Raw genomic sequence first — 8,183 nt, 5'->3', positions numbered from 1 at the left:
CTGTGTCCCAGGGCTGAGCAGGAAGCCGCAGTAGCCGCTTTCTGTTGGCAGCGGGGCCTTGGAGAGATTGGGGCCACATTCAGCTGCAGACTCGGGTGAGTTCTCGTGGTTGCAGTGTCGGTACATGGTTGGTCTCAATGCTTGAACTGAAATAATTGAGGCTCGATGCTCAAGGCCTGCTCGAACCACCAAACTTTCACACAAACGCGCTGACTATTTGAGGCACAGAAACTGGCTTCGCATATGTCCGAAAGCAGAGTGGTTGAGGAGGTTCCGACAGCAAGGACTCGCACTGTTTTCAGAGTCAGTCTAGATCAGAGGCCTGAGCAGCTGCAAACACAACGACGAAAACACAAATGCTTCCCATGTTCAACTGCCAGCAGCAGAACAGCCGGCACTTTGGTAGCGGTGGGATTCGAACCCACGACTCGATAGAGACTGGAGCTTAAATCCAGCGCCTTAGACCACTCGGCCACGCTACCGTACGGAGGCAAACGGCTGAAATTGTCATTACTAGTGTTTCAGCATCACTTCACTTCGGGAACTAACAGATCGCGTATTCAGTAACGATCGTGGTGCAATTCCGAAAGTATTTGAAAGGGTTTGCAAGGTTTGCACTGTTTGGACAATAGCACGAAGCTGAATTGGCTTCGACAGTTTTCCCTGGAGCTTCAGCGCTGAGGAATGGCCTTACAGAATTTTATAAAGACATGAGGCAGACGGACAGAGAAAAGAGTCAGGGAGTAATTTTTCACAAGACACATGAGTTCAAAGCGAGATAACATTGGTTTAATTTGAGAACAGTAACACTTAAAGGGGATGTGAGGGACACTTGTTTTGAACACAGACATTTCCGTGTGTACAGAATGAATTGTCATATTTAGTGGCAGAGACTGGTGCGCTCACAACATTTCAAAGGCAGCTGAAAGGGTTCGGAGAGATAAGGGACAAATTTTGGCAAATATTGGTTAGATTAATTTCGGTTATCTGTTTAGCAGTGGCAAGTTAGATAGCAGGGTCTGTTTCCGTGCTTGGCAACTCTGAGACGCTCCAGAGGCTGACACCAGCTTCAATCGAACATTTGCTAAAAAACGCGTGCTGTTTGTTACTCAGCGCCTTTGGCTATTTTTCCTGGAGGGTGGAGTTTGGCCTGAAGAAAAATACCACACAAATTGTGTTACCCCCTCAGCACTCCAGCGAATCCAAAAACTGACAGCTCTGACCGTGGAACAGAAGCAAAACAGAAAAGGCGGAACCATTGCCAGACACACTGGCTTACTGACTTTGAGGGAGTGCGATTCGTCTATGTCATGTACTGCTCACACAAATGGTAGCGAGACAATTCCAAACCGTGCTTCCAAACATACTGGAGCTTTAATGCATTGTCAAGTCCCAGAAAGTGCTCAAGTAACATACAACAAAACAGAACAACAATGAACCGTGAGAAGTGAAGATGACCAATTCCATTCTTGATTAAATTGGGTCAACAATGCGCTGGTCCCTCCATCTGATGGAGAGGACCAATCCCCAGCCTCCCTGACCAGGACAGGAATGAAGGAAACCAGAGAGCTATAACAACGTTTCACACCGTGATTGCCCACCGTTTCACCACAGCAACAAAAACCGGTGAGCAGATTCAGTGTAGGATCTGGTTTCACATCAGCAATGAAATATCAATCCCCACTCACTTTCAGGGAAAACGGTGACCCACCGTAAATTGTCTGGAATATGAATCTCCAGCGCAGGCTGTTTGGGCCCTGGGTTATACTGCTGCACAGACTTTCATATGGACAAAGTCCTTTTCAAAGGGAGTGTTTGTGGCTGTCCATACGACAATGGCAGCTGTTACCCTCGCTCTCACTGCCGTTCCTGGCCGTGTACGGGTTGCCATCCTCACCTTGTTCCCGGGGGTTCAGGGTACAATACTCTGCTGCAGAAAACCGGAGCGTTTAGGAGCAGAAAGATGTGGAGCCCGTGTGCCTCCTGGAGTTGTTGTTGGAATGTTTGGTGGAGCTGGGAAGATGGTTTGCAGCATTTTCCTCACATTTCTGGGTGACATCCTCAGGGCTGCAGAGTCTGTTGTGAAGCGCTGCTGTCCTGGGGCAGTTGGAATTGATTTGGTTTCATTCCCACTGCTTCCGGTTTTTGGGGTTACAGACTGAGTCCAGATGAATCTGTTTATTGATGGAATCCGCGGATGAGTGCCCTGCTTCTAGAAATTCTCTCTCTGCCTTCTGTTTACCCTGTCCTATTACTATTGTACTGTTCTCACCAAACCTTGCCGTCTGTACGGATTGCTACTCGGGACAGCTGGTCCGTGACAATTCGGGACTGACACACAATTTCTTTGCCAAGAATGGATATCCCCACGATTTCATTCCCAGATGTCTGGCACACGAAATTCGCAACGAGGATATGCCACCAGGCAATTTGAAAAGCATACTCCCCTTTATTAAAATAAATTGCTGGGAACTGACAGTCAGACTCCTCTGAACACACTGGGTTACAACAGCACATAAACCGACAGCCTCACTCAGACAAAACTCCCCAGAACACAACACCCAATATCCATCATGTACAAACGTGGTTGTGTAGATTCCACGCAGCGACTGCATGAAACACTATATCGGAGAAACAGGCCGACAACTAGCGAGCTGCATTCATAAAGTACAACTAACCCAGAAACGCCACGGACGGCTGTTCCTTGGAGCTCTCCACAGGGCACTGAGTGTCTCGGATTCCGGGGCTTGGAACTTGGATCACATGACCGTCTGTGACACTGGTTACTTCCGGGTGTGACGTAACTCCTGAGGGAACACATGAAACTCTCGATTGCTCATTGAGAAATACATCCAACATAGCAGCGCAGAGAAATATTTCTGTTGTGTTTCTGGTGCTGATCCTGACATGTCCTCTAGTGCTGAGCTTATTCTGTGTTGCCTGATGGATCGGTGTGTGTTTCCGTGACCGTATTGTGGGCAGTCATCTGCGGTTTAGCTGCAATAACGTGCGTTGGAAACCCAGGTCCACCAGTCTCTATTTTGTTTTTCTCATATTATGGACAATTGCAACACAGTAAAGTATCAATTAATATTGGGAGATGAGATACAGAGGCGTGTGAAATGCAGAGGTTTTAGTGACACTTACACAATGGTTAGAGATAACCTTCATTCAGGAGATAAGGATGCAGAATGTGTTTTCGAAGAGATTAGGAACAGTGAGGAAAGAACTCACCAGCAGATACAGTTTACAAACCCACTCGCAGTAACCACAATGTGAAATAAAACGTACAAAAAATAAATACTGCGTGTGAGTGATAAAAGGTGGCAATAATCATGGGTGGGTTTAATTCCCCGCTCCCACTCCCGGTTCCATTGTAAAGGAAGTTTGGAGAACAATAATCAATAAATCACATATGTCCCATAGAACATCGCGAGTCATATCTTGGCCATCGATTAGTTTACAGGTGACTTAGTCTCTGTCTGTTCTTGGAAACCATCTCTTTCATTGTAACCATCAGGAAAGGCCATGTATTTTGCCAGAAAACAAATGTCACTGACCTTTATTTTTTTCATATCCAAGAACACTCAAACCAACAGCTCCCTTGATCAACTCTACCGCCCACGTTAGCAAAGAAATCTGGCAAATTGACAGTTTGATTTTCCTCGCAATAAATAATTGTGACTCCGTTTGACTGCAGTCATCTCTTCCTAACTTTGTGCTTTCCTTCGTTTACAGTGGTGTTTAGCATCTTCCAAGTGACAGCAAATATATTAGATCAGTTGGAAGCATTTTCGCCTCTCAAGTCGGCGAGTTTTCAATGAGATCACAGGCTGATTTGTTTCTTCCTCAACTCCGCTTCTCAGCCTTATCTCTCTGGCCCTTGATTGAGAATTGACCAAATGTCTGTCTATCTCAGCCGTGAAAATACCGAGCCTTGAGGGCCCTCTGTTGGAAAGAATTCCAACGATTTGCTACCCTCTCATAGAGAGAATATCCTCCCCATCAGAGTCTTCAATGTTTGACCCCTTCCGCTGTGATGAGGCCCTCTAGTCCCACATTATCCTGGGTGTAAATCAGAGCAGAATGAACCCCTGAAGGTAGATCTACAGTCTCTACTGCCAGCTGTGAGTATTTGAAAACATTTCATATTTTGACATCTGATTAAACAATTAGACCTGCTTTTTCACATTAGATTTGCCAATGGAGAGTCTTCTTCAAGAGCACTTCAATGGCTGTAATTAAGCTGGCGGTGTAAGTGCTTTTCAAACACAAGGACACTCGGTGCACTGCTGTGTTTATGAAGCTCTCTGCACATGAAAATGGATCCTTCCCATCCACTTTACCTCTCATCAATGTGTGTGTCATTCCACTTGATCTCCCAGCATCCTCCTCCGTTCTGAATCAAGAGAGGGTGACAGGGAATACTGGGGTCATGCTGCGGACAGGACAGGCCAAATACTGGTGTTTCAGGTTACAGCTCTCCATTCTAGAAGAAATATTAAGGCACTTGCATGCAAGGGTGTTCGTGGCTGAGTGATTAAGGCGATAGATTAGTAATCCATTGACGTTTCCCCATACACGGTCATATCCTGTGGACTGCCACTTGAACGATTTCCTGCAGGGTACGTTCTTGCTCAAGCTTCAGCAAGACAGGCCAGTTATTTGATTAGACATGGGCTGCTCGAGTTCTTTGGCGGCACGGTGGCACAGTGGTTAGCACTGCTGCCTCACAGCGCCAGAGACCCGGGTTCAATTCCCGCCTCAGGCGACTGTCTGTGTGGAGTTTGCACATTCTCCCCGTGTCTGCGTGGGTTTCCTCCGGGTGCTCCGGTTTCCTCCCACAGTCCAAAGATGTGCAGGTCAGGTGAATTGGCCATGCTAAATTGCCCGTAGTGTTAGGTAAGGGGTAGATGTAGGGGTATGGGTGGGTTGCGCTTTGGCGGGGCGGTGTGGACTTGTTGGGCCGAAGGGCCTGTTTCCACACTGTAAGTAATCTAATCTAATCTAATTAATCAGAAATATACCACACTCCAACCGTTATTTCTGTTTCTCTTTTCACAGATACTGCTAGACCCATCGAGCTCCTGCAGTATTCTCTGAATGTACTGCTCAGAAGTGCTGCTTTTCATTAGATTCCTTTAATCCCAGTCCCTCTGTTCACTGCCTCTGGTCAGTGGCAACACTTGCTCCTGCTCGTCAAAGTGCCCATGCCCACGGTTCCCACTCCCATCATTATAAACAGCCGCAGGAAATTGCCGGTTAACCATCTTTACTCCAAAGAGAAACTCACCAGCCTCCGCAATCACTCCACAAAACGGGACTTCTCATCCCTGGACACGGTGTAAGACAGAGGATGGTGAAGAGATTTTGGGAAAATATTGTCAGTTGGCAGGTGCACAAATGTTAAAGGCGCATCCCTTATAACACAGTTTCCAGCTTTGTGAATCTTCGGGAACTCTTTGGGAAATGGAATCAGAGGAGAATGAAGAAGGGCTGAGCAGAAACAGTCAAGACACCTTCCCCTTCTTTAAGAGGACGCCACATGAACTGATCGGAGACATTGAAAGAATTCTCGTTCCTGTACATGAGGAACACAAACCTTATCTGGGCTCTAGATCAATGAAATAACTCGGGACCACACAAGACACTGGGAGGCTCGAAGGGAGATGGTCCCGGTTGGAGGAGAGCTGGTTCCCAGTGACATGGGTGTGTCTGTAGTGGGTGGGATCAGACTGTTCACATGTCGCCATAATGAATGTCTCAGTCTATATTCTGGCAAAGTAAAACTGATAGAGGACAGTTAGCGTTCTGGGAAGGACAGACTGAAGTGGGAAGTCAGTCACAGCCTGCTTTAGATGATCGTGCAAGTTGTGAGGTTAGAAGTTTCAGCGCATTCGACTGTTAAATGAAAGGTTCCTGGTTCAAGAGCCCCCAGGGCGACAGCGATGGTTGTTCTTGCTGCATCTGTTTTGGATCCTGCACAGTTTCGTGTGTCGAGTGGGGTCAGGAAAATGTTCTCCAAATGGAACCCTTTCGTGTGAGGAACCACAAAGAAGTTTCTGCATTGCTTTAATTGTCCATGTAAAGAACTGTGGATTCTTGGAATCTGAAGCAAAAACAGAAGCTGCTATCGAATCTAACGGGTTTGGCAGGGCCTGTGGGAGATTCCCGAGTTCTGATGAAGCTTTGAAATGTTGTCTCTGATTTTCTCTGCAGAGATGCTGTAAGATCTGCTGAGTTTCTCTTGCATTTCCTGTTCTTGGTTTTAAATGAATGTCTGTTCCATCTGTCAGGATGATACAACCAGACCCACCATGCACCAACATTTAACGCTTTTCCAAACTGTGAAGTGATTAGATTCAAACAAACGTGATAATGATTCACTCTTCCTCAGCTCCACAATGAGAGACACCTGGAAAATGAAGAGGACAGTGTGGTTCTGTAATCGTCGATGCGTGGTTAAGGAAATGGACTTGAAATTCATTTGCCTTTACCCTCGCAGCCTGGAATCCTACCGGTTACGATTCAGTAATGTCAACAAATAAAAAGGGAGATTACACCCTGTCTTCATCTTTCACATACAAAACACAGGAGAAGGGAAAAAAGACATTTCAGACAGGTTGGGAATGGTGGCCGTCCACAACCCTCTGCCTTTTTGGGTACAACACGCAGAAATCCCCAGAGAAAGTTGAGACACTATGAATTGAACAATTCCATCCCAACTTTGTTGGAGCTACGAGCCAACCCTTGGAAAACGAGTTGAAAACAGTCAGGGGCCAGTCTTTGACTGGTGCAGACTTGATGGGCCGAAGGGCATTTTCTGTGCTGCAGACCTCTTTGACCAGCTGCGGTGAGCTGGTCGGAGAAACTGGCGGATGTGAAGCCTATGGAACGGGACTAATCCTGAGACCTCTGTTTGTTTCCATCTGTGGGTAAATATGAGGTTGAGTTCCTCGGCGGTGTTACAACATAATGTGACCATGTCCAACTTCAGTCCCATTGTTGGGTCATTTAAGATCACAGGGAGAATCCCATTTAGATTCGCCCTGGTAACATCAGAAACGCAGGTTTATGGGAATTGGGACTAGAATAGATGGAAGTCCAATGACCCGTCCTGCAGATGAGCCGAAAGGTCTTTTTAACACTGTAAAAATCGGAAGAAAGGGAGAAACGAATCTGCAGCTAAAATGATCACGGATGGAAAGACAAAAGCGGTTTCATGATGAAAACACACAGTACCTTTTCTTTTTGCTTTCCCTGTTAGCCTCCTGGTGAGGATTCAGATTTCTCACTGCTGCAGCAAGTGGAGTTTTTCACGTACCACTAATCTTGGGGTCAGCCTTCCCGAAGCAGGGAATGAAGTATAGAGCTGACAATTGATCAAGTGTTGTCCCATACTTAATGCAGAGTAACTTTAAACAAAGCACTGCGAATGCTAGAAACCTGAATCAGAAACGGAAATTGACAGAGAAACTCGGAAGACTTGGCAGCATCTGTGGAGAGAAACAGGTTTAATGTTTCAGATCGACAGAACCAGGCTAGTTATGTATGTTATTGTTTTAATGCTCAAGTAATTGTCGGTTTTACTTAGCAAATCAGCATATTCATCAGAATATTATATTAGCCGAGAAATGTCAACTTTCTGAATGTTAACTGACTTTTCCGGGTGTAATGCTGATTCCGTTGCCTTGAGCTGGTGAAACGCTGGCCTTCAATTGTTCTGTTTTATTCCCCTTTCTGTCAGTGAGCACCCATTTTAAATGGAGAGTTTCTATTTTCAGGTTCCCACTCAATATGTGTCTCTACTTGTCTATCTGCGTATCCACCTCATTCTCTTCCACATGCTCCCACTCTCTGTCTATCAATGTGCCTCATTTACCATTTCTGCTCTTTGAAAAGTCTGACCTTCGGAGATAGTTTGAGAGTAGACCAACTAATGGGCTTTCTCCGCCCCTGGCTGGAGTGTGTAGAACTGTACTCACATTCTCCGGGTAGAGTATATGTCACTCAGGCCTGTGGTAAGGTGACATTTCTTCACTCAAAATATGGTGAGCTTTTACAATTCTTAATAGAATTCATCATCCACCAAACAGAAACAATTTCACCCCAATTATACGATTGAAGTGAAGCCTTTGCTTCAATTGAACGAATGAATGGTGACAGCAGAAAATGAGGGGTAT

At 45.9% G+C, this 8,183-nt stretch overlaps 1 non-coding gene across 1 annotated transcript; it reads right to left on the bottom strand.

Moving 5' to 3' along the window:
- Positions 1-400: 400 nt before the first annotated feature.
- Positions 401-482, bottom strand: trnal-uaa (transfer RNA leucine (anticodon UAA)). The gene has a single exon. It is a non-coding gene; the product is annotated as a tRNA-Leu (tRNA).
- Positions 483-8,183: the final 7,701 nt, after the last annotated feature.

Source organism: Chiloscyllium punctatum, chromosome 23 (genome assembly GCF_047496795.1).
Source record: "Chiloscyllium punctatum isolate Juve2018m chromosome 23, sChiPun1.3, whole genome shotgun sequence".
Classification (NCBI taxonomy): domain Eukaryota; kingdom Metazoa; phylum Chordata; class Chondrichthyes; order Orectolobiformes; family Hemiscylliidae; genus Chiloscyllium; species Chiloscyllium punctatum.
Note: the sequence above shows the minus strand (reverse complement) of the source record. Positions and strands in the feature narration are given on the sequence as shown.